General features: G+C 34.8%; 1 long non-coding RNA gene across 1 annotated transcript in view; it reads right to left on the reverse strand.

Annotated features, from left to right (window-relative positions):
• Window positions 1-548: 548 nt before the first annotated feature.
• Window positions 549-27498, reverse strand: part of LOC148131498 (uncharacterized) — a 31299-nt gene continuing 4349 nt past the window's right edge. The window contains exon 2 of the long non-coding RNA XR_015748955.1: window positions 549-663. This is a non-coding gene — a long non-coding RNA (uncharacterized LOC148131498). The remainder of the gene's footprint in view (window positions 664-27498) is intronic.

Genomic DNA, 27498 nt, shown 5'->3' on the forward strand with positions numbered 1-27498 from the left:
CTTTTGTATATATACTTTTGCTTATTTGCTATTAAAAACTTTTTTAAAACTAATTTCTTGCTGAAGTATCTTTGACCGTCTACTGGTATTTAACACAATGCATATCTCTATGTCTCTTATGTAAAAGGGACTAATTAGATGCCATGGGGATTTGTTCAGAAAGTGCCTTTTACAGGAAATACACTCTACTGTTTATGTAGGTACTGTTATCATACATCTAACAAGAAACCTATACTGCATAAATTCTGAGTATGTAGGCTACAGCAATTAAGGAAATAGTCATGGCCAGGTAGAAAAGGCATAATGTAAATTAGTTCATGAAGTTATGAAAGCTTTGGGTTTACAAAATGAATATCAAATTTACAAAAAAAATCAATTTAAAATTTATATCAATGTACAAATACTGGTATATACAGTAAATCACATTCAACTAATGAGTATATTTTATCTCACTTTGACTACCAGTGGAGGAGGGAGTTGACTTTCCACCACTGCCTTAGCGTCAATTAATCTCAAATTGTGAAAAAAGGGAAACAAAAAAATAATGATAAGCTGTTGTAATTTATTCCAAATGCTTTTGTTCTGCAAGCCACTCCAAGAAAACTTCTCCATAATTGAGCAAGGTCGTCTTTTCTTCTGGCCAGTTTCCATTCTTACACCCACCTGTCAAAAAATAAAAATAAAAATGCACAGTGCAGTCACACACCAAGGCACAAGTCACAAGACTACTACTGGAAGCAATTTTCATGTATCATTTTGGTAAGTGAAGGGGTCAATGTCCTAAAAATACTACACAATGCCAGTGTTACTGATATGTGCATTTCATATTATAACAAGAAACAAAATACTTCTATTATTTAAAGTTGCTTCTTTGGGTTGAATTAATTATCTGATAATCACATCAAACATTGCCTGCATTTTATTCCATAGTGAACCATTTTAAAGCAGAAGAAAATATTAAGTCGGACAATAAAACTGAGCAGCTAGTACTTTTGATATTTAAGACTCCCTATCTTTCAATGGCACCCACTGTGTGTATATTTAAGTATAATATATTTATTTACTAAATATTTTAGGTTTATGGATCAGTTTTATTTATTTGATTATCATATATGGTTTTATTTTACTATTGTAAACCCATACAAGTTGTACAATTCATTGGTATGGAAAGCAAATAAACAATAAAGACAGGCTGATTTATTTAATTAATGTGTGTGCACACATATACAGAATATAGAAAATAATAACTTGGCATTGTACAAAAGATAAAAAGCAAATGAATGTTCCAAAGACCTATTTTTGAGGTTCTTATGTTTATGCCACATTTTTTTGCTAGTAGAAAAACAATCCATCAAGCTCTATAAAAAAATGGTTGTTTCTTCAAATATAGGGCAGAACATGTTAACTGAATATATGACATATTTTGTCCTCTATTTGTAAGAAAAGTTATTTCCTGTATTTGAATATATTGTCTTAAAATACTCTTTTTAACCCTGTGCCCTGTTTGAACTACTGCAATATAAGAGGATGCACTTTGTTGTCCCACTTTAAAGACCTGTGCATTTCCCTGCTTTCCTTCCCAAAGTATTTAATTTGCAGAAAATACAATAGTCCTGGGATGAAGGGTGATGAGGTCACTTCTGCAGCCTGTAAAATAGACTATGATGTTTCTGCAATCAACAAAGAAGACTGTTGGTCAGATAGCTGATGGAATTTTGTTTATGAAGGTTTTAAAAGACTGTTACTGAAAACAAATGCAGCTTTTAATTTATAAACAGTGATGCCAACATTTGTTAGTAAGAAAAATAATTTTCTATCTATAATTAGGAATAATTAAGAATTGTTTTAGTTTTCAGTTGCAAAGTAGAATTATTGAAATAAACTTTTGTGTTTTCCTTAACTGCCTTTAATATTTTTTTATGTATAACAAGCAGCTTCTGGTGTTTTTAAATGTAGAAGGAGTTCCCTTAATTGTTTTCAGTGTAAAACCTAGGAAGAAATGTGCAAGATCACAAATAATTCTATATTGTTTAGAACTTTATTCCTACTTTCCTCAATGATATGTCCATGGGAGGTTTGAGATAGCAACGTAGTAACACTTGTTTGGACTGAACTCACTATGCGTCAATGCTAAGAGGCCACCTGTAGTCACCAGGACATATAGCTATCAATAACATTTTTCTTTCATTCTTCAAATCTCCTTTTTATGTCCTCAAACCTGGTTTCATCATTGCATCTTGAAATAGTGAATTCCACTTTGATTCTGTGCTTTGTGCAGAAGTACTTCTTTTTAGTTGTCCTGAATTTCCCACTATGAAGATTCATTAGGTCATCCAGTGTTTAAGAGAGGGGGGAATCTTTCTCCATTTATATTTTCAATCTTGTGCTTAATTTTATTCATTGCTATAAACTTTTCTCCAAAACAAAGAACTGCCCAATTATTACAATTTTCTTCCTGCATTGATTCCTTTTTCTCAGTCTTTTGCAATTCAGATCACTTTTCAGATCACTTTTCTCAGTCTTTTGCAATTCTTTCTGAAATCCAATGGCCAAAAAAACCATACAATATAGCCCAACATGGTTGAATCATTTTTATATAAAATCATTATAATATCAGCAGGTTTATACACAATTCATTTCCCAATGATTCTTAACATGCTTTTTTAACACTGCTTTCTTAACATGCTTTCTTAACACTGCTTTTTATGACCCCATAAATACACCCTGTAGGGGTGACTGAATGGAAGTGAATGTTTACTGGACAGATGCCCTTCCTGACACCTACACAGAGTTCACAGCAGCTGTTTTTCCTTGCACCCTAAGAGAGAAATATTGCCACTACCAAGAATAGAACTCTCAACCTTCCAAGTGGGAGGTGAGCGTCTTCATCACTAAGCCATCATGCTGCTCACTGTAATAGCTATTCTATGCTTTTTGTTATTTATTCAACTGTAAAAGAATATTCTACAAAAACCTGTTGGCAATTCAAAATGTTAACCTATAGAAATAGAAGTCCTTTAAATACTGAAAACACTTTATTTTATAGCAAGAATCAGTTAAGCATATCTTTCTGCTCTACACAACTTTCCTTTACAGTGGACCTCTTGGATTTCAGGCTGTAATAGTATGCTATTCCCTTGCATCTTATTATGCCTTAAATGTTCTCCAGTTAAATTCCAATTAGAAAGAAACGAACTCTATAGAGCAGCAAGGTATGAGACAAAATCAACCCTAAATTTTTCATGGTGAAAAATATATTTTGATGAATAGTTGCTCCAAATATCGTATGATCCATTAACATGTTGATATAGTTTTAAACTCTTCTACGCAAAACCAGGCTATTCATTTATTTGTTGCATTTTTATCCAATTCTTCCTTTAAGGAGACAGGATGGGTTCTCATGGATCTGTATTATTTTCACAACCTGTCTGCAAGAGAGAGTGGTCTGAATGTCATGCACCAAGCAATTTTACAATTGGCTTCTTGCTTGTTCTGCTGTAGTATTCATTTCACCAGTCAATGCTCTGACAATCACAGTCGAATCTTTAGTTTTCCTGTAGATAGCCAAATACACCACTTCTATTGTAGTTCATTAACTATACAGTCAGTTGGCTTAATTCTGGTTTTCTTTTCTACATGCCAGTAATTTCATCAGCTTATGTCAGGTGAGACCTGACTTAAATTTGAGCAAAAGAAAATTATTTTCATTTTTCACTTGTTTAAACAGTGATAACATCTGAACCCAAAGAAAGACAAACTCGCCCATACACATTACTGCAAAAGACACCAGCTGTGTAAAGAGACGGTGATTCAGCTAGGAGAATGTAGATGACTGATGTTGAGATAAATTGCTTGTTGGCTTGCTGGAAAGTTCATGCTAATGATTGTTGCTTATCTCTAACATTCACCAATTATTTATTAGGATGGTGGTGTTTTTATTATTATTATTCTGATGGCACCTACAGTGCATGAAACATTCACCAAATCTTTGGAATGACACTCTCTGCCATGCCCTGTCAAGCTTATAATTTAAGAAAGACCCCACTGAATTCCTTGCCATAATATATGCAGATGACTATTACTTGGAAAAGGTCTTTGTAACTCATAAATAAAGTAGACGAAACTCTAAAATACAAAAGATAAGCAAGTAAATTTATTGTATATCTACAATGTCAAACCATTATTTGACAAAAGAAAAAAAATCCATGCGAGAAGGGTGTATACCTACTAACACAGCTGTGATAAGCATAATCATTAGAAACTAAGTATCACTGAAATTTAGTTTACAACTATTGGTCTTACATCATCCTATGTTAATCCCCTCTATTCCATACATTCTATTATTTATATTATATATTGTATTGTATTTATATTGTACAGAATGTTTAACAATTAAACATAAATTTAATCCTATGGGTATACAATTAAGATGATCCATCTCTAAGAGATAATGATAGAGGATGGATGGATGGATGGATGGATGGATGTCTATTTCCTGAAGTAATCAAATTGATTTTATAGAACTTACTTTTTGAAAATTAACTTGAAGTCTTACTTTCTGGCAAGTCCTTTAACTCAGTAGAACTATGGTTATAATACTAAGCATAGCTTTAAATTTAGTGGAAATCTTTACTATTTATTTTTTCAATAAATACCTACTGATATTTCTGAATACTTCTTTAGGATTGGACAGCTAAACTGCTTTAATCCAAGGTCTATTACTGAATTATATTTTTCAATTTCAGACTGATTACAAATCACATTTTAATATATCACATATTATCCTAGGACTGAATATAAAATTTTTGTAAGCAATAGTCCTGCGTCATTGATAGAAATGTATGGAGATGAAGCAAGATAGAGCAGTTCCATATTTTTTTATTGTTTCTTTTATCTTTTTTGTTTTAACACCTTTTGGGATGATAACTTCATTCTGTCACTTTTGATTAGTGCTAGGGAAATGCAACTGTAACATTTCTTTTCTGATGTCAACTAAATGTTAAAATTATCTTTTTTGTTAGATACTTTTAAAGCACTTTTCAAAACGACCATGTTTCTGTTACTTGCAATGTTGATTAAAGTAAAACATCTTGAACTATTTTTACTATTTGTAAAAATAAAAGTTCAATTGGAAAAATAAAGTATCATGATGTTTTAAAGATATGAGTCCTTTTCTGAAATCACTGTAGCACTTTCTGAAAAATTCCATACTATTATAAAAGTACAGATACGATGGAGATAAAAAGCCCAACAAGGTAGCAAAATGTCTTAGGGATATCAATGTGTTAGTGTTTGTCAGTGTCTAAATCATATAATCTGTGTATAATGTTCTCTGCAAAAACTTGCATGGTTTTGCTGTAGTAAATGTGTGATAGCAAGTGTTTTAATAGGTCCATGTGATGGCGGAATAATAGAAATGATGGAACACGCAGGGGTGGGTTTCTACCGGTTCTGTCCACCTCTGTAGAACCGGTTGCTCCGAAGAGCAGCAGACATAGAACCGGTTCTATGTCTGCTGCTATTTTGGCCCACCCGCCTGCCCAGGCTCTTACCTGACCTTTATTTCCTGCTTTTTCAACTGCAGCTGCTTTGCGTGACACAGCTGCAGTTGAAAAAGCAGGAAACAAGTGCTTTTCCAACTGCTACGCACTTGCACGCAGCGCTGCTCAGCTGTCCAGGCAGCTCAGCAGGTTGTAAATTGCACTGGCGTGACTCACGCATGCGTGCACTAATAGACAGAACTGGTAGTTATACCAGTCAGATCCCATCTCTGGGAATATGTTATTTGATATCATACCTTCTACTCTGATGCTTACCAGGAATTATTATCTCAATTCCTTACAGAACAATTCTGGTTGTTCTGACTTGTTTTATCTTAATTATTAGATCAATCTGATTTTATTCTTTGACCACAGCTAAGTATTATAGTTTGCATGTGCACTGTAATATTTCTTGTCATTCTTCTTAAATATTTTAGAATATTTTTTCTTCCTTTATCCTAATTAATTGTGATACTTTTGTTTTATTTGCTAATGAAACAAATATTAATTGATTGATTAAGTGTGACAACAAGTGTTATTGGGTTTCAGTATCGAGAAAAAAATGTCATTACACTAGTACAATATGGAACCTAATTATTATTTTATGCAGCCATAAAGAATTAAACCTGTTGGCATTTTAAATGTATATGCAGAATGGGCCATTTACAGATTTACAAATGATGTAGTTAAGGTTTCATTTAATCTAAATATAAGAATATAGTTATGCCTTAGGTATGCCTAAGGATACTTTGGAAAAACAATTTTTTATATTTGAAATAGCATGAATTACCAAATGTCTAAAAACTTCATCAAGTAGCATGCAAATGTATAACATTTTTAAAAAATAATAATGGTGGAGCATAACCCCATTAAAAGCTTTACTATGTTGTTCCAGATAGTAGTCCCTCCTCTTTATTTATATATAACCTGCCTAAGAAGCTGACTAAGGTTATTAATATGTCCTTTGTTAACCCTTTGAAATAATACAAAACGCAATGCCATCTGGATCAAGCTAGAAAATAACTAATTGAAAATAGTTACTGCAATACATATCGTTCTTTAGTATTGTTTAAATCATAGCATTGGTTATAGTAGTGTACTGGAAATGAGGGCATATACAAAAGTACTGTACAATAAAATTTAAAAAATTAGTTAATGAGAGATGCATACAAGTACAATACTATTTTGGCATTTGTAGAATGTGTTAAAATAGATATGTACATTTCCATATCCATCAAATATTTAATAAAAGATGGCTCCTCTAGGCAATTTGCAAACTATAGCTTCATCTCGATATATGTCAGCGTAAATCAAGAACTTTTCATTCAGATTTTTTTCTAAACAAGTATACCATAATCTTTCCTATCCTTGTTTCTGTCAAAGCTTCATAAATCTATCACAGTGCACTGTCCTCTCAGAATGCAGTCAAAATCTCAAATATTTAAAAGCTATGATAAAATACATACTCAGCAAGACTATCACTGAGATAGAAGTAATTTTTTCCACTTTAAGTACATATTTCACTGTGATAGAACATTAATAGACATCAACTAATCATGTGTTTAAGCTTAAATTTTTATTATTGCCCTTAAACTATTCTTTTCATTCACCTTAATGTATATGATAAAAATTGTCAAACATCCTATATAATTGGTTGGGTATATTAGTCTATTCATTAAAATATTTAGGATGGAATTAGTTTGACCAGACATTATGATCACTTGTTAGTATTAAGATTTTCCTCACTATTTTCAACCTAAATCATTTAGTACTTTCATATTTAAGCAACCCTGAAATGTACTGGTCTTCTTGTTTAAACATTTCCTGTAATCCTTCTTTGGATTGTAATCTTTTAAAGATTTACAGAATTTAGGATAGGAATAACAGCTTCTCTTCAATGTATATTTTATAGTTTTGTATTTATTGAATGCATTTATGGGATCCCTTAGGATGTGAAATATATGGAAATATATGTGCATGACTAAAGATGGCCTAAATTTATTCTTTCTTTATATCCATGCTCTTCTTAGCAGTTGATGCTTTTAATTCAATATTTAACTAGAAAAAGATAGAGCCATTTTCCTGGTTTGTATTTGTGATCAGCGCTAAAAGTGGCACAAAATTAACACATTAGTTCAAATGTAGATCTTAAAAAGACATAAGAGACAATAGGATCAGTCATATTACAAAATTGTTTTGCAAGAAGCTATACCTAATACTTATCTCAATATGAATAAATTAATCTTTATTTTAAAAGATGCAGTTTATAAATTTTAATTTTAATTAATTGTTAGTATTGATTAGAAAAATTTTTCTGTGTATGATTTCGGATTAGTTATCTGGTCTGTTCTTATAAGTGTATCAAAATCCAGCTGTTTTGCTTTTGTCTAATTACATCAGAATTATAATATCATGCCTGCATACATTTTTTCTTTCTGAAACTAACATGATACCCATGTTTGAAATCCAAGCAGAACCATATTCAAGTTGTAGGTTTCAGACTCCCAATCTGCCATTGACATATCTGTTCATGTTGACAGAGAATGTCATAATATATCAACAGAAGGATCAGCAGAGAAGAAGAAAAATTCATCACCTGACAGTAGGAAGAAAACTGATTTCCACTCTTAAATTAGCAGGCATATACCATGATTTCAGTACCTTCAGGGTAATTCATGGTGTTATGATTATACAAGAAATAATTTTGTAGGGTTGAAATAATATTTCCATGTAAAAAAAAAAAACAGTAGGAACAAAGAGCCAAGGATCAAACTGGAAGTATAGATGTAACTTCAACTCTGCGCTCTCCCATAGCTTTCAAAGAAATGTATCTTTAACCCTAACCCAAACTCTAACCCTTAGTCCATAAAACATTTTTCTGGCATTTTTTATTTGCCAGCTGTGTTCGGAGATGCTTTAACATTATAAGTTCATTCTTAAGGTAAGCATTGCTCCCGCCTGCACATATACACCGAGCTCCTTTTACTTCTTCATTGGTAGAGATACAATTTTTAATATACTCTCCTGCACTTTGCTGTTTCAGTTAGGTTTTAACAATTCCTGGAATAAAAGATGTGTTTTGTGGCTTGAGCAGCAGCTGCCATTTATGCATTAACTTTGCCCCTGTTTGAACCCTTTCCAACATATACACTTTTTTTTGGTTATCCTAGAGTTGTGTTATTCCCAAATATTGACATCAACTATTTTTATCATCACTAACTGCTCTGAAGCTTCCTAGTCTGATCCTCAGCTCTATTTCTTTCTATTGATTATCTTCCTCACTCCAGCAGGTACCATGCCAGAGACGCTGTCCTGAGAAACAGCTTCCAATGACTTTATACGCACAATTTCCACGGAATTGTTTAAAGAAGATATTAGCTTCAATACAAATCAGTGAATCTTGTTTAGTCAATACTGCACAATTCAGCTGTTGGCACCCTGTCATATGTTAGTCTTTAAAGTCAAATACCATACTCAATCTGCACATTACCATAGTATTTAGTTTCATATTAAAATGAGGCAAGGTTCTGGTTTATTTTTATTATTATTATTATTTGACTTTTGGTTTAAATCTCTTTGGTGCCCTTTTTATATCACCTCTCTGAGCCATATGATAGTAATATAATTTAAGTATAAAAACCTGAGATTAAATGCTTGATTTTTGACAGTGTCCTTAAATATAATAAATTCAAAGGAAAATACTGTTAGGTTAAAATGGAGTGTTTTTCATTAAGTCCAATCAAATGGTAGACAACAAAGGATCTTTTATTTGAGGATATGAAGTGAAAATGAAAACCAGAAAACCTTTACTAAGAAAAGGTCCAGCTAAATTATGTTGTAAGGAGCTCTCCTGAGTGAACCAGGTTGTTTCGCTAAGAGTGAATTAAACTAAGATGCATTATAGAGGGAATATTATACAGGGAGGCTAACCTTCATGTTTCATAGAAATAAGATTCAAATTCTTTCAGTTCAGAATTAAAAACAGTAAATGATGTATATAAAAATAAATCTGCAGCATCACATCTCTTTTAGTTAAATCCAAGATTTGGAGATGGTTATATTTACTTTTCTATTCTAAAACACTGTAGTTATTTTATTATATGGAAGAAAATTCAGCCTTCTACATTTTTTGTATGTGTTTCTTTATATATGGTATTAATTAAAGTAGCATTGTTGAAATACTATTATGGTTTATGTAAAATACCACATATACTTTCACACACACACACACACATACACACACTTGGCATCTTAACTTATATCCAAAGTCTTTAAAATATATAATAATACAGTCACAGAGGTCCTACATATGTCAACTTTTTAAAAACCCACTGTAAATAATAGGATTTAATTCAATTGTAATTTCAGCTTTCAGTTTCTTCAGATTTCATTTTGGGAGCTATGCACAATTATTCTTCTCCCACTCATAGCTGTTTAGTTAAAACTTTTACTATATGGCAGGATCACTCAGACATACTAATGCCAATTTCATTTACATATAGATGCCATATTTTGCAAGCCGTTTCATTAATTTCCTACTAGATAGAGGCTTTGAATTAAAAAAAGAATATTCTTGTACACATGTTTATATTATTTTGCTTATATTAAAAAGGATAAAACACAAAATACTTAATTATTCTGCATGTGGTATTCATTAAAGCTATGTACATAGTGTGCTATAATTAAATGTGTAATAAACTACTTAAAAGAAGAGAAAATGAATTTTGGAACTGTTTTATATTATTTGATGATAATATTTTTTAAAAATATCATGTTTTGCCTAAACTAAACTAAACCACTTTAGTTTCTTTTTACATATAGTATTGAGTAAATAAAGAGCAAATTTACTTATCTTACTATTAAGTTTCTAATATATGTTTGAAGAAATAAATGTACTTATGTTTCAAGAGATTTTTCTCAACAATTTATAATCAATATCATTTATTAACAGAATTAGCATACCCCTGTCAGCTTAAGAGTTGGCTTTTTTATTGTTAATGCTTACAAATTTAATCTTATTTAACATGTTTCAATAGATTTAGCCAGATGCCTAAAACAGTATTAGTAAGTTATTTTGCACTAGAAATTTCACAAGTCTATACTTTTCCTATTAATATGTTCACAAGCTAAATAATCATTTATTAAATACTGTTTAAATGCTTGTCGTAAGTATCAGTGGAGAAAAAACATTATATTGTTTATCATCCAGCTAATGTCTGGAGCTATTAAAATAACTGTAATCCTGAAGTAATATGTATATTATAAATGTGAATATCACTAAAGCTTCTTTGCAAACTAGAATGATTTGGTCATGTGTATCTGAATCCAAGTTTCCTTGAATTCAGTGACACAGTAAATAGGTTTAAATTGTGTCCTCAAAAGAGTGTTTCATCAATGCTTGCCTCTAATTGTTGTATTTGCATTAATAAAATTTGAGTACATAGAAAATGATAAATGTAAATCAAATAAATATATTTCATAGCAATGTTGTGGAATTTGTTTTCTGGATCAAAAAGGCAACAGACAACAAGCACTTATAGGAAAGTAAATTGTCCAATGATTCAAGGTACTGATTCATATATAATATCATTGCAATAAAAATGTTTTACTTGGATGAAACTCCAAACTTCCTTTCCCTAATTTTGGCCTTTAGAATAAAAATAAAGGGCACTGTGCGTCATACAAGAAAAATCCCAAGATTCTTCTTCTCAAGGAATGAAGTAGCATTTTTACTTAAAGATGTGTCTGCAATAATCAAGTACATATATAGTGTATATAAGGGGAAATTCATATAGCAAGTGTAGCCTGAGATATTGTGTGTGAGTTTGATAAACTTACCACACTATCTTGGCAAAATCACTATTTGCCATCTTACTATAAATCTCCCTAAAATAGGTCAACCAGGGGCATTGTGACCTGCTTCCTTGTGGATTAACGACTGACAACTCTTCTAAGTACCAACATTTAGTTTAAATTAGGAAAGAAAACTATGCAAGTTTTCAAACTTCCTTATCAGGAAATCATTACTTTTTAAAACATTTGAAATGTGATCCTGATGACCCTCTATAAAAAGGGCTTGTCATAAACTGGAGAAAACGGTGTCTACATTGGTTGCTATCTGGTTTTGAAGCTCAGATCAGAAATTGATTTTCATTTTTTAATGCTATGGTATGCTTGGTCTTAGTATTTGTGAAACAACCAGTTTTTTTATGAACTTAACCTGACAGTTAGATCTGCAGAGAGGTTCTTTAATGATATTGTGAGTTGCCAAGGACCGCTTGACAGAATGAAGAAAGAAGGTGTTTTTTACTAGTTTTCAAGCCATTGACCAAATTTGCTTTGGAGCTGTGATCAGTCTCCAAACACTCAGCTTTTCTTAGCATGCTTAACTTTTTCAAATATTCTTTTTCACTGTTTCATAATTTTACATCTGTTTAGGTCTTATGCTTATTAATTAATTTTAATTGTAAATTGTAAATTAAATGTATACTTAATTTAAGGCTATTAATGCTCTTTTATTAATGAGAGAGCAGGATGTAAATCCCATAAAAAAATAAATAATACTTATATTGTGTTGCTGTTATTTGGTGAATAGCTTCAGAAATAAAAGGTTCTTCTAAAATATTGCTTTTTTTTTTTTTTGTGGCGTTGACAACTATCACATGATAGCCTGGTCATTTGAAATGTACATCATGCAGTGAGTCTCTGTGACAGCTATTTCAACATGCACAAGTAGTATCTATCAACGGAATGAAAGCTTTCCTTGAATGGGTTTAGCATTTCAATCTAACCAAAACAAATACCAGAGAGATTTAACCATATAAATATTGATGTTTATGACTTTTGAAATGGGAATTTTTTTTTAAAAAAAGTGAATGAATACTAACATTTCATGACATCTACCACTTTAAAAAAAAACAAAAACAATTCAGGACAATGCATTCTCTCTTCCCCCTCCCCCATGATTTTTGATTAAAGCTATTAATCTTATTCCATACAGTTTTCAGTATCTTCACTATTTCATTTATAAGACCTTCCATATTAAGTATCACATGTTTTTTGTACTTAAGTTTGTTTTTGATCGAGATCCCACTACTACTCTAATCTGAACATGTGGTTTCCATATTTACTAGGCTTTGCTTCTTTATTCAATAGTGGTGGAGTTGTATTTCATTCTTATGCATGCATTACATTAGTGTAACTGCCAAAGTTTAGTAGAGTAAATGGGAGTGGTTTAATATCAGTAGCACTACATGAGATCCACAGTTGCTTTAGCTGTTGTATTAAGATTTAAACTCTTCTTATACTGTACTATAGAACTTATACCAATGCTATTAAATTCCTGTTGACAAATTAAATTTGTCAATGTTGCTGGACAAATAATCTTATTCTAGTCCCCTACTCCCTGCCCCACAATGTTACTGATATTTTTCATATCCATATAAATGTATTGTTTTTGATATATTATTCAGAATTTATAAATTCACAAAAACAGTCCTTGGGATACACAAATTATTAGCAAATTAAATTGAATGCATTGGATTAAATTAATTTCTTCTTAGATTATTTGTGCAGTTATGTTAATATTAGAATGGGATATTCCCAGACATAAACAGCTCAAGCTCAGTCACATCAAAAAATAGAAGATTTTTTTTTCTTTTCATGAGAAAAAACATACCGTATCAGAGTAGCAAGATAGTACACCAATAAAATAAAAACAATAATCACAACAGATTTCATAAAACCATTCTGTTGGAATCTTGTTCATTTTTTTTAAATAAAAAGCAATTTAGTTTATTTAAAAGTTTGATATCGAGTCTCCTTGATTTAAGAATGGTACTTTGTGTTAAATTCACCTGTAAACTAATACTGTATTTATCTAATTTATTTTAGTTGGTTTTACATACAGGTTTAGGTATATCTGTAACTTAGAATGATAAGTATTGCAGAATGGTAGCACTGTAATATTTGAATTTTGGTAATGTTTACAGTGTAATAAATAATCACAAATAATGTATATTTGAATAATCTTTAAATAGCATTACTTCCTATTTTTTTCTGAAGCAAAGCTATTTAAATGTCTAATTTGATTTATAACATCACAAACTATTCATTACTGTGATATAAAACATTACAAAAAAAATAATATTTTTATTTCTGGCTTTATACCAGGGCATACCCAATGATTAGAAGTAATAAAAAGTCACAAATAGAAACTATGCTATGACACTTATTGAGAAGATACAGTTGGTCACAAAACAAATAAATATTGTGATTCTGGTCATAAATTTTTGTTCCAGGATATATGACATCTGCACCAGCATATCATGAGTATCTTGTTGGTTTGTTTTCTCTAAGTAATTGTGGATTGTAACTGATCCAAACATTGTGTGTGTGTGTGTGTGTGTGTGTGTGTGTGTGTGTCTGTGTCTGTGTGTCTGTGTGTCTGTGTGTCTGTGTGTGTGTATCTGTGTGCATGCACACTCACGGGTTTGTTACTTATTTCTGTTGGTATGTTCTGTTGGTAGCACATCATTCCTTCTTGTTCTCATCTGAAATAAATATTACCTCCATCATTCTGCACTACAATAATACTACATTAGTTTAACAGTCTAAATTCACAAAATCCTTGGGATACACAGTATTAGCAAATTAAACTGAAAGGAGGAAGAGGAGGAGGAATAGGAATTAAGAGACATCAACAGCTACCAAGTCACTACAAGATTACATGTTCATATTGTGAGAAATATGCACTTGAAAATTGGTATATGAGAAGTAACAGAGCAAAAAGAAGAAGATAAGGGCTGATAAATGGAGACTGATTTTTAAATTTTCATTTAAATGACTTATTCTTAGCTTTGATAATGAATGCCTATCATGCATACATTATGTAGAAAAGTATAACTTGAAAAGATGGGGGAAATATGGTATCATTCAAGTGTCCTGAAAGATATATTAGAACAGAATATAAAGGAGCAACAAGGGAGACTATACTAAGTCTTTCAAAAGCAACATTTCAAATGCCTAAAATTTTCAGCAATAAAGAAACAAAGATAATAATTAGACAGGCATGCTTTGGAATTTTAAGGCCACAAAATAAAGTATGATATGGAAAACTTTGAAATAAGGATGGATTGGTACAATTTATTTTTAAACAGAATCTAGAATCAGGCAAGAAGTCAAAGCATGGATAGTTTAAGGAGATTGCAATGTAACTGAGGGGGAGATTAATCAATAATTTTGTGAGATAATTAAAAGTGGAAATGAAAGAACTATAAGATACACATTTCTAAAATGAAATATTATGAATGGGTTACCAAACAGAAATATTATGAGTATTCAGTATAAACACGAGAATAAAGAATGTTTGGAGGCTAGAAGTTAGCCTATTTGGAAGAATTGAAAGACAGAAATAAAACTGTTTCTACAAAAGGGTTTGGGCCTAATTATTTTTGAGTATAATTCAGCCAATATCGTCTCATGCCTAGCTGCACTGAGTGACACTATTTGTGCTGCTGAAACTGAGCAGGTTGCTGTCAGTTTAAAAATGACTATAATAAAAGTGACCATGAAGATGGATCTTGTGATTTTGCGTTTCTAATCAGTCATCTGTGAAGAACACTTTTGCTTTGATTCAGCAGACTGGTGACAGCCATGATTGATAGTGCATAGGGATGAAAAAAGGTTATTAACTGTCTTCCTATTAAACTCAATGTATTACCCCTCTAGGTGTATCTCATACCTTAAGTTAAGGTAGTTACTAGGATAAGGTCAGGAATAAACTCTTTAAACATCATCTTCATATTCATACTTATAGATGAATAAGGAACATCCCATACTAATATTTTGGAGAAATTCTTATTAACATTACATGGATTGAAACAATAAAACGTTATTTATATCAAACTAGAATTCTATTTGAGACATCACTATACCTGGAATAGACCTATTAATATAAGTATGATTCCAAAATGACAACTGTTGTAGATAAATGCAAAATAAGTGCAAAACTGAATGTGTAATAAAAATAGCATTTTATCGATAATTAATACAATATTAAATATTTTCTAGAGAAAAATATTCTTGTCAAACTATATTTCTGAGAGAATTTTAATGAATTTTTTAATTACTGTCATATTTAATTCACAAATTTAAATAAGAAGAAATGAAAAATCTTACAAGTTTCCTGTGTTTATTCCAACAAAAATTGTAGGACTATTCCTACAAATAAAAATCTTCATTTTTTGAATGTAATTATTATGTTTAGAGGATTATTTTAAAAATCCATTGTATCTTGCATTCAAACAGTTAAAATCTATTGACAGAAGATACAAGTGGTAATAGTTATAAATGTTATTCAAAGATAAATTTATTACAAAAGAGTATATATATGTTCTTATTTTGAAACATTTAAAATCATTTTATAAATTATATTATTTTTAACTATTCTAGAAATGTTAAATATTAAACAGTCTTTGAATTGCTTTATGAATTTTTAGAATGCAATTCCTTTTAACATGTTTTTTACAAAATACTATGCAAAATCCTACATGGTATTTAAGGCTGATATTCTTCCTTAACCAAATGTATGATTGCTTATAAAATAACCAGTTATCAAAGTCTTTTATACAGAATTCCCCAAAGATATAGGAATATTCTTGCATGACTATCTTGCAGAACATTTCCACATTAATAATGGACTTTTAACTTAACATGTGAATATTTCTAATTTCTTAAAATAATATTTAGCTCAGTTATATGTAAAATAAAATTTTTTGCTTTGTTCAACAGCAAAATAATAATTCCTTGCAGTCTATAAACCAATAATTGTGATCATTTAAATTATTTACATTAAATAATTATACATCCAACATCACATTTTGAAAGATTACAATGTCTTCCTTCTTTGTCTTTATTCTTTGTTACCTCTGCAACTGCTAAAATAATTTTGTAAAAGAACAAATCAAACAGTAAGAATAATTGTAAACTAACCATATAACATCATATTGTTTCAGAAGGAATGTTAAAATAACATCTTGAAAATCTATATTTTTAGAACAGTGTCTAAAAATTCAGATGAGAATTTGGAAAAATGTGTGTCTTCCCATCTTTAATATTTTATAGAGATATAAACTGAAATCCTATATAATCCTGACTTAATACCATTTGGATTCAGAAATGTTATACTTTTCATTGAGACAATTTGAAGGTTGTCTCTGTGGATGCTGGTAAGTAATAATTTGAGTGGCAAAACTATTATAATTTAGTCATCCATATTTCAGCACAATGTTTCTTACAAATACATTTCTATATTGGACTTCAAATTAAAGAAAACACATTAAACATATTAGAAGTGATGAGATGTCTATTGTTGTATTCTTTACAGCACAATTCTATACATGTCTAAAGTAAATCTGATTAAGATGAAAGAAACTTACTTCCATGTAAAATGTATTTCAGTGCAACACTTAATATCTGTTTTCATGTACACAGTTTGTGATTTCAGGGGAAGGAAAAAAAATTAGACCTTCCTGGATAAGGTATAATTCATAAAATTCCCCAAAATGCAATTTAATCCACATTTTAAAAAATATACATAAGGAAATAAGAGTTGTTTTTGTATGTGCAAGGGGCAGAAAGGTACACTATTAGATAAGCCAGTTTTTGAAAAGGCAGTTCATAGATTATTCCCTGAAAAGTACCTTTTTTTTAGTCGGAATTTGGAGGGTTGCTTACTTGTATTATAATTTAGAAGACATATTTGATACTTGCTTCAGAATTTTTTCAACTATAAAAGCTGCCTGCCTTTTTTTAAAGGTCAAAAGTGCCCATACTAAACAATTGCCAGGAAATCTGGGAAAAATTAATCAGCATTATTTCTCCACCAATTTTAAAGGGCTACTTTAACAGTGACAGGGGGGGGGGAAAGCAACCCATAGGCCAATTTAACCAGAGACATCATTTCTCTGCTGTGTTTTCAACTCAGAATAGGCCTCAAAATCTGTAGTTTGCACTTGCAGAGGCAGCCATCTAGTAGGCTGTTACTGTCATCTGGTCAAAAAGAAGCAAAGGCAAGATTTTTGGCTCCAAGGCTTTAAATGACTTTCAGCACCATTCAAATGACGGTATGTGGAGATATTATCCCACTGTTTTTGTATCTGTGCAAATAGTGGCTTGCACTAGTGCCGTTAAAAAGGCATTGATGCTGCACTTTTGAACTTGCCACTTGAAACTTACCCTTCAATAATTTCATAAAACAGATGCTTAGGTTCATTCACAGGAATGAACTAGGGAGGGAGATTTCTGACCTTTCCCCCAGCAGCAAAATATCTCAGCAGTTCAATTTAGCTGGAAAACATCATTTTGTTGCTGCTATTGTTAAACTATTAGAAGTCAGAAGCCCTTACCGATTTCCTTTTTGTCTGCCCCAGATATCTACAGTGGGCTTGAGAGACAAAAGATGTATGACCCATTGTAAGTACCATGGTTTATGTCCCTGTCTGAACAACGCCTGATTCTATTCCAGGGTGTTATTCTTTGGTAAATGTACCTAGAGATGCAGGCTAAAGTAACTCAAATGCAAACATGCATAATACATGGATTGCCTTCTTTGCTGGCTATCAACTTTTACATTTTTCACTAGAAAAATAATGCACCAAATAACCTCCTTCAATATAGTATTCGTTTCTCTTTTGCAATGTAATTATAAGCGAGTAACACCAAAGTAACCCCACTGAATTTAATGGCATTGACTCCCTACTAATATTGTTTAGGTTACTGCCTATTTAGAGATAGGAATTGCTCTAAGGCAAATCATCCCATTTAATGTCTCATGTGAGTAAATGCGACAAGCCCCAGCGTGCTACACACTTTCCATCTATAGCTTACTGTGTCTAAATGGGGTCTGATTTGTACCCTCTTTTTGTGTCCTCAAACATGTGTCCTTTAAATCTAAAGTGGGGTGTTAACTTATATGTCATATTGCCCATGGAGGAAAGTCATAATGACTCCAATAGTGAAATTAATATAGCTACACAGAAGGAAGGAAGGAAGGAAGGAAGGAAGGAAGGAAGGAAGGAAGGAAGGAAGGAAGGAAGGAAGGAAGGAAGGAAGGAAGGAAGGAAGGAAGGAAGGACCGCTTTTACCAATTGTGATCATGATCATTTCTTTCCAAATATACAGTGTAGTCCACAATATATTTATTTAGAAACCTGGCCTATTGGATTAAGTGAATTTATTTCCAAATTAAAAATGCTCATACTGTAGTCTAAGATTTCAAAATCTGACTTCCATGATATTAATTTAAATAAAATATCTTAATGCATTTATTTCTTGAATTGAATAATTAGGTATATAAATATACAGTCAGCTGCTCAGTTCCAGGGAAAGAAAACTTGCATTCAGGGAGATAAATACATATATATACAATAGTTCTTCCACAGTAGAGAAGTAATGTACACAAAGTACTCAAGGACAACAGTATACTAACCTGATTATTAACCTGTAAGGAGTTGGGGCTACAATGTACCTACAGCTCAAATCCTCTATACTGAATTATGCTTCTTAAATACTAGCATGTATATGATCATTCAGGGAGCACTACAAATGCACTTTTCACATGGTCACATCATCTTTCTTTTTTACTGTATCATATTTTGAAAGATATTCATGAAATGTGCTCCAGTAACCAAAAACTCTGGAAAAGAAAGAACAACTTTTCTTTCTATCCCAGAAAATTTCCCACCTGATCCTGAAAAGCTGGAAGTTTTCTTTTCTTTTTAAAAAAAAATCTGCTATAAAGAATCATTGGCAATGCCAGAATAAGAAGGAGATGTGTTGGTAGCAAACACATTTTGTCCAACATGCATTGCTTCATGCAGTATTGTTTTAGATAGGAAGGAGACCAGTGACTGGAATGAATATGGAGTAGAGGCTATTATGTACTCTATATTAAAACAAAACAAAAAATATTAAGTAATCAATTACTGCAGCAGAGAGAAAATTTTTGAAAAGTAGGTTGTCATTATAAATTATTACATATGACTAAACAATGAAAGCTCTTTCAGCTTTTAGTTCAATATATTTGATTGGGAGCCACCCAGAGTTGATTATAACAGAATAACAGAGTTGGAAGGGAACTTGGAGGTCTTCTAGTCCAACCCCCTGTTCAAGCAGGAGACCCTATACCATTTCAGAGAAACGAGTGTCCAATCTCTTCTTTAAAATCTCCAGTGTTGGAACACCCACAACCTCTAGAGGCAAGTCATTCCATTGGTTAATTGTTCTAACCGTCAGGAAATTTTCTAGATTGGTTTTCTCTAATTAGTTTCCATCCACTGCTTCTTGTCCTGCCTTCAAGAGCTTTGGAAAATAGGTTTACCCATTCTTCTTTATGGCAGTCTCTCAGATATTAGAACACTGCTAACATGCCACCCCAATCCTTCTTTTCATTAAAGTAGACATACCCAATTCCTGAAACCAGTCTTCATATGTTTTAGCCTCCAACCCCCTAATTTTCTTTGTTACTCTTCTCTGCACTCTTTATAGAATCTCTACATCTTTTTTATATCGTGATGACCAAAACTAGATGCAATATTCCAAGTGGGTCTTACCAAGTCATTATAAAGTAGTATCAACACTTCAAGTGATCTTGATTCTGTCCCTCTGTTGATGCAGCCTAGAACTGTGTTGGCGTTTTTAGCAGCTTCACCACACTGTTATTGTTTAATTATTTAATTTTGTTTAATTATTAAGTTATTGTCCATTTGGATTCTAAGATCTTAGAATTCCTCTCACATAAGATGGACAGCTATATAAATGTTTTACATAAATAAATAAATTTACTAAAATGTGCAATCTATCCAGTTCCCAAGAGTCTTAAATCAAGGATGTACAAGCTTGTTTTCCTACAGATATTACCAAATTACGAAGTCTCAGTAATTCCAAACTTGTGTGGAGAAAATATTGAGACCTGTACTATAACTCATGGATCCCAGATTTCCCATCCTTGTTTCAAGGAAAAGAGAGCTATATTACTTGCATTTGTACAACATGCTTATCTACTATTCAGTGAACCACACCTTATTCAAACTAACCATAGGAAACTAACCATATAAACTAACCATAGGAACTGGATCCCCACAACACATTAGACTAAGAAACGTTGGCTATTTCATCCAAATACAGGCAACATAGAAGTCTGATAGAAATAACCTGAATAGGCAATTGCAAACTTCCAGAATGACAGTCATTCTCAGGCATTAAAACATAGATTTTAATATATGTCCCATATAACATCTTCTTCAGATATCTTTTAAGTTAAATTTCATCTATTGTATAAGTCAAGTGGATTGTCTGAAAATAACTGTTACAATATTATATTTCAGTGAATCATCATGTATTCAGGGTGTGTGCTAGGAAAGACTTCTAATCTGTCCAGTGTGTCAACGTAAAAATCTGCAATCAAACATTATCTGACTTTCCATCCCCAATTCATTTTGAACACACCAAGCATCTTATCTACCCAACCATTTTTTCCACATTTGAATGACATGTCTAGATTTCATACTGATTGACCTTCTCAACCTGGCAAACCTAACTGAACTTAAAGAGCAGCAACATTCTCAAAATTCTGGAAGCTACAGGTGAAGTCAACAAGTAAACAAATTGTATTGGAACTTTCATGGATTGATAAGACTGGGATTGCTAGCTTGGCACAAATTTTGATAGAGTCATTCAGTTGTATTGATGTTGGTTTCTTCATCCTGCACCAGATTTAGCTATTTTGGTAAAGTGTGCAATTGGAATGAAAAGATAGGCAGACAGGTTCCTGTGAATTCTCTCTGTGTGTATGTTTGGGGGCGTGTATTTGTGTATGTACTCATGAAGCAGAGAGAAATCAGAGTGGAGTAAGTAAAGAGAACCGAGTTACAAAATGAAATGCTTCTTTTAGAGCTGCCATGTTGTAACATTGACCACACCAAAGCCCTTTTTATTAACGAGGCCACAAGGCGGGGAAAGAGATGATAAAGAGGCCTAGATAATGGGCTTCCTAATTCAAACCAGAAGGTGGAAATGAACTTCGTGGAGTTTACAAGTTTGCAGGCTGTGTTTTTATATAAGCTGATAGTGGAAAGGGAAATAAAACTGTGGTTTAAGCGCACACTCACAAGTCTCTCTCTCCCTCTCTCCCTCTCCCCCCACTCTCTATACATGTATGTGCATATGCAAAGAATGCTCCTGCATTCAAGGCCTACAAAGCTTGAAAGGCACTTTTATTCCTACCTATGAAAGATGGACCAGAGCAAAACAAAAAAATTATAAATAGGTACAATGTGAATATTTGTGCAAAAACTGCAAAAGAAAACTACCTATTCCTTAGGGTCATTTATCTTCTCCAGAAATTCGCTCCAAAATAGCTCTCCAGTGATGACACCTTAGTCTCTTTCATATGGATGTGCAAAAAAATTACACACATTGGAAAGGCAAGAGCCTAATCTTAAACATATTGGATATATGGCAAATTCCAATGAATGATTTCAGATTTATTTGGGGGGGGGGGGAATAGGGAGATCACAGGTAGATATTTAAAAATTGTAATCTGGAATCTGGGAAAAGCATGGCACAGGAAGAGAAACAATCCCATTGAATAGACTGGAGCTTACATCTAAGTAAACCTGTTTGGGTCAAAGAGACAACTGATTTAAATCTAGTTATATTGAGGAATTAGGCCCTCCTAAAGATTGCAAGCTGGTTGTAGGCTGATTCAATATTCTTTAATATTTGTGACTCATTAGCAGTTTAGATCTGTCAATGTTTAGAAGATTTTTTTAAAACCTTCCTTTCTCTCTTCCTCTTTTCCTCCCCATATACCTCTGCCAAATACCCAGACACATATATACATTTACCATTGGCTTCGTTCTATATCTACACGTTTTGCTGCAAATAAATCTGCCAAAAGCCAGCAGCGGGACTGACTTCCAAGTCATTCTGCTGACAATAATAGTGATGCCATTTCTTATTCTGCTCACCATGCACTGTGTATTTGTGGGTGTGCCTACACAATTGCTAGAAAGAGAAGGGTAACTGGGTACGGACACATAACTCATGTGGTTTCTCAGTGGGGACAGAGGCACTCTGCACATGCTAAAAGGCCTGTTATTATTCCTAGGCATGGCCACCCCTGGCATTTAAAGCAAATTTCTGCTGCCAGCGTAAGTGGTGCCTCCAGGGCTCCCACTCCTGGACTTGGCAGATGGAGGTGTGGGGGGGAGTGTTGGGATTAGAAACTTTGGCTGCTGGGGGGTGGAAATGAACCCTTCAGCCGGAAGGCTCGCTGAATGAGCTGACTGAAGAGATGAGAAAGCAGAGGAACGGGAGTATAAGGCGCTGGGAAGGTGGAGGAAAGGATGGGGGGGGTCATGACAGGGACCGGTGGGGTAAGAGAGAAGTTACAACCCCGGCAAAGGTGGCGGGGGGAATGACAAAGATGCCAGCGCGAAATTGGAAGGGAGAGACGGGCGGGAAGACTCGAGGGCGGAGTCTGCCAGGGAAGTTCTCTGGACTCGCAAGATGAGCAGAGGCTGCGTGAGAAAGGGATGAGCTGAGGCAAAGGGTTAGGGTAGATTTCCAGAGCTCTTCGAGCTGTTCGACCAGCCCGCTGGAGTCACTATTCAACCCAAGTCCCAAACACGCCTCACTAACTACTTTACAGCCACTTTCATTGATTTTCTTTATCAAATAAACATAATACCCGTTACAGCAACACTTCCTCTTCACGCAGCCTGAATGCCACGAGCTCCGATTGCTGCGTGGCTCGTGCTGGCAATTCTTCATCCTTATTCTTATACTTAAACAGCAAAATATATATTGTGCTGACTTGTCTTCCCCAGACCTGGAAAGCGCGAGTGGGACCATCTCGGTGGATTATTTTGAGGGAAGGCTCCCGTTTTCGGGCTTAACCATTTCCTCCCAAACTCCGATATAAGCCCATATTTGTTCTTGTAATTCAGATGGAGCTGGCGTATTTACATACTTATTTTACAAATAGATAGTAACTCGATTGAAAGGGCAACGCTTTCGGTGAACATGGGCCGGAATCTCATTTGATAGCGGAGGAAATTAGCATAACTTTAACAATCACCCTTGCAATTGTCAGTCTAGTTGAAAATGTCAGTTTTCAAGTCAATTTCTCTTAATAAACTGTTTTCCTCCTAAAACTAGCTCCTCTCGTGCTGCTCTGAATCAGGTTTTCTATATATGTCAAAGGGCTGTTGAATTATTCATTATTATAATTACTATCATCATTGTCATTATCCCTTTCCATGTGGAAATAATTTTATTATCGTAATTTGATATCTGAAGAATTTCCTGTTAGTCGTTTGATAATTTTTTTCCCTCCTCGGAACATAAAAGTTTTGTTAGAAATTAGAGGGAAATGCTTTTAAATGCCTTTATGTTTACCATGGATTTCCGTTTATCTAATCGATCAGAATGCCAATAAATCGATTAAAGGTTTAGTGTTTTACAAACAACCGTTTTGTGCTTTTTGATTTTATGTTTTGAGTGAATTTTCTAAAGCCAGTTCTTCCTATAATCGTTTGCTTATCCAAACCCTGTTATTCCATCCTTTTTTATTATTTGCACTTGCAATTTAAAGTGCATCTAATGAGGGGGGGAGACCCATAAATAAGAAGAACTAATCGGGTTACATGACTTGATGCCCGAGGTTCGCGTATTTATGCAAAGCCCTTTAAAATCTTGGTGAATTATATGCGATCATACAGTGATTGCGGAATATTAAATTAAACTTAGATAAACCCGCATTGAAGGAGGCAGCACCCAATCCTGAATTTATTTCCCATTTTCTATAACAGCATCACTGCACTCCTCTCTTTGCAATGACAATGTGCCAAATCTGAGCATTTTGAAAAGATTTTCCATATGCTTTAACTGGAGACTGATAGACAAAGAAGACATGGAGATGGTCTTTTTCCTCAAGAGGTATATTTTCTTTTAACTTTTTCATCGAGCTTTTCCGATTGCCATTATTTTCAGCCAAAATTTGAAAATCTCTAGAACATTGAGAGTTTGAGGGAGCCCCCATTTTCCCGGTTGTTGTTTTTTTTTTAATTTATTTTTACACCCCGTAATCAGTTTTTCAAGACTGGAGTTTCAGTTAGCCTTTTGACGCAGGACTGTACGAATGATCATTTCTCTACCTTGGCGGATAACATTTTGGAGAGAAAGCATTGATTGATTTACTTTTCGGTTACTGCTTTTGTAATTAAATATGGTTTAAATTATCTTCTTTTTTTTCGGTAAGTCAGATCAGATGTTGCTTGCTGGAGGCTTTCCTTTAACGGTACTTTTAATTTATGTGTAGTTTATGGGGACAATGCAAAGGTGGTGGCTTTTATTTAGTTGTAAAATCTATACGTTTTCTTTGGAAAACTTGGCTCCTTGGGCGAAAATAACTTTTTGCTTGGTTACTTTATAATCACGGCTTCCTGAAGAGATAGTTTAGCATATTGCCTTAAATATATATATATATTTATATATATATAAAAATCCACCTTCTATTTTACTGGCACTGCGAACTATTGGATTTGTCTACCGACTGACTTTCTTTTCTGTTCACTAAGGGATGGGGAGGCTTATGGCTACCCTGTTTTTCCTCTCTCTCTCTCTCTCTTTCCCTTTCTGCCCGCTTTTCGTGATTTTAGTCTTTCTTTTCCGTTGCTTTCTTCGCCTGGTTCTTTCTCTCCCCAGCCCCCCACCCCCACCCCCACCCCCGTCTCCTTCCCTTCTTCCCGCCGCCCACTCCGCAGAGAAGGTGAACCACTTTTCCCTGGGCCATCCAGAGGGCCGGCCCTGCTCTGGGAAAGCCCAGGGTGGCGGATAAGCGCTCCTTGCCCGAGATTTGCCGGAACGCTAGCGAGCCAAGGGGCCGGTGAAGTTTGGGGGAATTGCTATTGTTGGCGGCTAGTCCTCCCGGCTGTTTGTGTTTATAAAGACGAGGGCGGTTGCCGGGAAAGGGAGGCAGGTCAGCCCTGTCAAAGCGCTGACCTCGGAAGACCAGAGGGCGCCCAGCTCCTTCACCCACCGCTCCCGGGGCGTGTGGCTGGGCGAGGGGGAAGAGGAAGAGAGCGAGAGAGCGCGCGCGCGCGCCCCCGCGGCTTCTCCCTTCCCCATCCAAGCCAAGAAGCTCAGGTTCAGGGTATTTAAAGCCCGCGGAGACGCCGGGAAGCAGCTTTGCTTTAAGCTGCCGAGGAGAGGGAACGCCAGCCAGCATTGCCTTGCGAAGCTTGGCTTGCTTGGAGGTTGGGATGCGGGTGTTTTGGGATGTGTGTGTGTGTTGGGAGGGGTGGGGGGTGCGGTTCAAGCAACCGCGACTTGACAACACACGCACAAGCATACATGTGTCTCCCTCACCTCCCTCTCCCCCCCTCCCTCCCTCCCCAGGCTGAGCTGGATCGGGATGCCTGGCCTGGTCGAACCGGACTGGCCACTCTCCAGCCCAGCCCTCGCTTCGTGCCTTGCCCCGAAGTTCCTGGGCCGTAGACCCTGGACGGGGAAACTTCGCGGCAACGTCTCTGTTTTCTTGGAAAAGAAGCACCAAGCTCCGAAGTAAAAGATGGACTAAAGGTTTTACGGAGCGGTTGGACGCTTTTCAGGAAACCACCCTTGGGTCGACCCTCGACGTTTTGCCCCTGGCTCGCCTTCCCTGCTTCCCGGAAGGTCCTGCAAACTGGTCTCGGTGTTGCTGTTGTTGGTGGTGTTTTTTTTAGTTTTTTTTTTTTTTTTAAAGTGTGGTTTGAAACGAAGTTGCTGAGTTAAACAAAAACCAAAAAAAATATGTTAGTTAACATAACTGCCTTTGTCAAATAGCCCCCGGGAGGAAAAGAGATAACAAAAAGGCAGAGGAAGGAGGGGGGTCTCGGGATCTGAAAGTGTCTGTAGCTTAGATAAAGGGGTCTCTAACACTGAGATCTTGTAATACCTCGTTTCAAACTGAGCTCATCTATAGACTTAGGGGACGCTTTCAAAAGGCACGGATCGTCTTTCCCTTGGGCGAGAGAGGGAAGGGGGTGTGGGGGGGAGGCCCGCCATTTATTAGGGAATTATGTCGGGTTATTAAAAGAGAGGAGACTGTAATTATGTATATCCTCCTCCTGGCCCTGAACGTCCCTAGCACAGGTTTTGGAGATGCAGCACAAAAGTCTTTCGGCTGCCTTGGCACGCTCTTTGTCTGAAAGAATGAGTGGCCAGAGCTGGCTCTTATACCCTTGCTCAAAGTCTGTTTCGCTCAGGGGCGTGGGGGGGGGTGGCATCCAAAATCGGACGTCTGTTTTCCCACACATGTGAAATACAACGCCATTAACTTTCCCTTTCTCCCTGCTTGGAAGGCCATGCTACTCCTCCCCACCCCTTGGGAAAATCTACACACACACACACACACACACACACACACACACACACACACAAGTATCAGGGTGGGTTGACCTAAGAGGTTTCCCTTGGAGCTGTGCCGTTGGGACCAGAGAAAAGGAACTAAGAGGTTAGACAGATCAGCTGAGCAAGGAAAAGGGCTTGAAAAGCTGGCCCAGCTTTTAGGGGAATCCTCTCCAAACAGCCAGCTCTCCTACTTCCCAGCCTTCGGGTGCTCCTGGCTGATTTTCCCCTGCCCTGCCCGAAACGCACTTTGCTGTTTTCACGCGCGCATGCACGCAGACACACACAACCTGTGCTGCCTTTCGGAATTAACCTCCTTCGATTTTTTTTTTCCTAGCTACGTGGCAATCTCCGGCTTTCTTCTAAACTGTTAGGATCCCTGAGTGCGTTTTCCAACTCGATCTCTACTAGTTTAGGGAAAGCTGAGGGCTGAAAGTAGATAGGTGAAAAGGAGATTGAAGAGTGAGGTTGATGCGAAACAAAAACACGGAAAAGGGGGGGGGGG

This window comes from Notechis scutatus, chromosome 3 (genome assembly GCF_049901735.1).
Source record: "Notechis scutatus isolate UNSWTSFEM ecotype Mainland chromosome 3, rNotScu1.2, whole genome shotgun sequence".
NCBI lineage: Eukaryota > Metazoa > Chordata > Lepidosauria > Squamata > Elapidae > Notechis > Notechis scutatus.